This window comes from Trichosurus vulpecula, chromosome 2 (genome assembly GCF_011100635.1).
Source record: "Trichosurus vulpecula isolate mTriVul1 chromosome 2, mTriVul1.pri, whole genome shotgun sequence".
NCBI classification, from domain to species: domain Eukaryota; kingdom Metazoa; phylum Chordata; class Mammalia; order Diprotodontia; family Phalangeridae; genus Trichosurus; species Trichosurus vulpecula.
Window position 1 is genome coordinate 337,423,618 of NC_050574.1, and position 3,435 is coordinate 337,427,052.

At 39.5% G+C, this 3,435-nt stretch overlaps 1 pseudogene; it reads left to right on the plus strand.

Annotated features, from left to right (window-relative positions):
• The first annotated feature begins 1,182 nt into the window (after positions 1 to 1,182).
• LOC118837133 lies at positions 1,183 to 1,696 on the plus strand (annotated as a pseudogene).
• Positions 1,697 to 3,435: the final 1,739 nt, after the last annotated feature.

The following is a 3,435-nucleotide window of genomic DNA, read 5'->3' on the forward strand; positions in this document are numbered from 1 at the left end:
CATTTCCTTACTGACTTCTATTGCAATGTCAAGGATGTGTGCCCAAGGAAAAAGAATTGGCACCAAGATGAAATAGGAATCATTTAAGAACCCTAGCATTCACTGCAAGGCCCATTCTGCCTTTGTCACTGGGCTGGTTTTTTTGCATTTGGTTCTCCCAGTTCCTGTAGGAGAAGGCATTGGCCTGGCACAACAGAGAAAGAGCTGACAGTGAGGAAACTGAGGCAGGTAAAAAGAGTGCTGGATTTGAAGTTAGAGGTCCTAGGTTAAAATCCAGACCATACTGCTTACCACCAGTGTTACCTTTAATAATTGCTCACTTTGACCCTCCTGGGTCTCAGGTTCCCAATCTGCAGGATGGGCTAGATGACTTCTAAATTCCTTTCTAGCTATCAATCTACGATCCCGTGAGAGGTGGACTCTGGCCTCAGTTTTACAATTAACTAGCTTCACAACTTGGAACTAACCACTCAACCTCATCTGCATCTCAGTTTCATCATCTGTAAAAAGGACAGGTTGAGCTAGATGCTTCATAAAGTCACTTCTACTCACTGGTTATATGTTGGTTAAATGGACAAGGGGGCAGCTAGGTGGTATAATGGGTAGAGTGCTGAGCCTGGAGTCGGGAAGACCTGAGCTCAAATACAGCCTCAGACACCAGCTGTGTGACCCTGAGCGAGGCACTTAACCTTGTCTGCCTCAGTTCCCTCATCTGTAAAATAAGCTGGAGAAGGAAATGGCAAACCACTGCAGTATCTTTGCCATGAAAACCCCAATTGGGGTCATGAAGAATTAGGCACAACTGAAAACAACTGAAGAACAGTAACAACAAAAGGGGCAATCAGTCCACATGAAGTTGACGCGTACCTCAAAAGATCCAGAGTAGGTCTTAACCCCTCTTGGCCTTAGATGAATATTCTTCATGAGCTTCCATGACCAAAAAAAAAATCTGCATGAGGGCAGCATGCTGGATTTGGAGTCAAAAGACTGGGGTTCCAATCTTAGTTGTGCTACTTACTTCCTCTATGAAACTGAGAAAGTCACTTGGATTCAGTTCTACATCTACAAAATGAAGTCACTGGATGATGCCTCTAAGAGCCCTTATAACTCCAAATCTAGGATCCTGAATTTATGCTACTTTAAAAGCACACACGAAGTCATTTTGGTCAGCCCAAAGCTGCCATGTTGTGTCAAATACTCAATTTTTGGTTGAAAAAAATCAATAAATCTTTCCATTCATTCTTCTGAATTGGTACAATAATCATCTATCATTTCTGTGAGTTGCTAAGCAGTAGTTTATTGCCTATATTGTGACAATTGTCTTTTTCTTATTGTGTGACTTTTCAACAATGAAGAATATAGTAGGCAGAATAATGTTTGGATTGTGCTGGTGGAACTATGCCAATGATGACAGTGTCCCTGAGTATTTGAGGCTCTAAGAGAATTGAATAAAGAGTAAAGAATTTCATTAAAGACTGTTATTAACATTTCAGTTAGGATTAATTTCCTGTAGGTGATTTGCCTTTAGTGGTCTCGTCTCCCCTAAACTGAAGTGGTTGACAGTGGTCACCACAGGTATGGTACTACAAGGTGCCAACCTTTAAAGTTACGTCAGGTACAAAGTGCCATTATGACTACAACTTATCTTGGAAAGAAATTCTTGAAGCAAAACAGTAAAAATGATCAGCTATCTTGAAGATAAAGAAGTAAAATAAATTCTGTTGCGTTGAGAAACTATCCTCATTCTTTTGGAATTAAGTATCTCAAGGGAGCATAATTTAGTTTTTTTCCCTCACTTGAAAAACTAACAAAAAAAATCAACACTGGACTTTTGGGACTGTGTTTTGTAGAAAGATGGTTCCTTCCCCCCAACCTCCATTATAGCAAGAATTTGAAGAAATCTGTTTTGCTAGGAATAGATACATTTTCCAAATATTTCTTGACTTGACTTTAAAAAGCATGCATATGCATGTCAATAATCCTATCTATTCATGTGTCTAATAATGACTATGTTTGCATGGGTACTCATAATAGGGGACTTTTGTTCTTTTGTAAAGTTTCTGTCTCAAAATTGAATGGAATGTGCATTTCATATTTTCAGAAGAAGGGAAATTACCTCCAATAGCAGAGATTTTGACTGAATATATTGGTTTGCATTTCAGAAGTATTTCACTATTTCAGCATTGTACTCTGTACTTCATGGTGAAACTTTTTCCCTTTGATTGGAAAAAGGTAAATAAAATTGTATGCAATATCCCTTCTCCCATTCCCATTTCACTGGCAGCTCTAAATGGTGCAGTCACATGAATAAAGAATCATTTTGGTTCTGCAGTTGTCCTGTGTATTCAGCAGAACTTTCTGCTTGGAGGGTTCATATTGAGATGCTTTTCTAGACAGAATTCATCAGCTGATCTAATAAGAAAAATTACAGATAACATTTATATAGTGCCTTAGGATTTGTAAAGGGCTTTACAAATATGTCCTTTGATCTCCACAACAACCCTCAGAGGTAGGTGCTATTATTATCTTCATTTTGCAGATAAGGAAACTGAGGCAAATGAGGTTAAGTGGCTTGCCCAGGGTCACACAGCCAGTGTCAGAAGCAAGATCCTGACTCCAAATGCAGCAATCTCTCTACTGTGCCGCCTAGCTGCCAATACTGTTATTTCTCAAACACAAAGTAGATACGTGTATGTGTGTGTCTGCACACACACGTGTGTGTGTGTTCAGTTGTTACAGACGTGTCCAACTCTTTGGGATCCCATTCAGGACTTTCTTGGCAAGAATAGTAGAGCAGTTTGCCATTTCCTTCTCCAGCTCATTTGACAGATGGGGAAACTGAGGCAAGCAGGGTTAAGTGACTTGCCAAGGGTCATACAGCTAGTAAGTGTCTGAGACTGGATCTGAACTCAGGTCTTCCTGACTCCAGGCTCCACACTCTATCTGCTATACCACCTAACTGCCCACCCTTTAAAATATTAGGAATTAAATGAGCTGAGTCAAGAAGCTATATAATTACTAAAAATAAGCATCGTAGGTGAACTCTAAAACTCAATCTATTTCTGAGGTAGCTTTGAAATTCTATTTGGGCTTCCGCAAAAAAAAAAAATACATAAATAGATAGGTAGATAGATGGATGGACAGATAGATAGATATGAGGCATACAGATAAATACAGCCAAATCACTGCTCTTAATTGATTAAATGCACAAACCTGCTAAGTGAATAGGCTCCCAGCAGGTTTTTGTATTACCAGTTCAAACCCCAGGACACTGCTGGTAATGATTTTCAGTCACAAAGAATTTAGATCAAACTGAATCAATTTTCTAAAGCAGTGAGATTGAGTTCCCTTTACTGATTTCTCGTCATCAGTCTTGTGCTACTTTGGGGGGATGTCTTTGTGGTCTAGCCTGGTACTCCAGTTTTGATGGTCTCC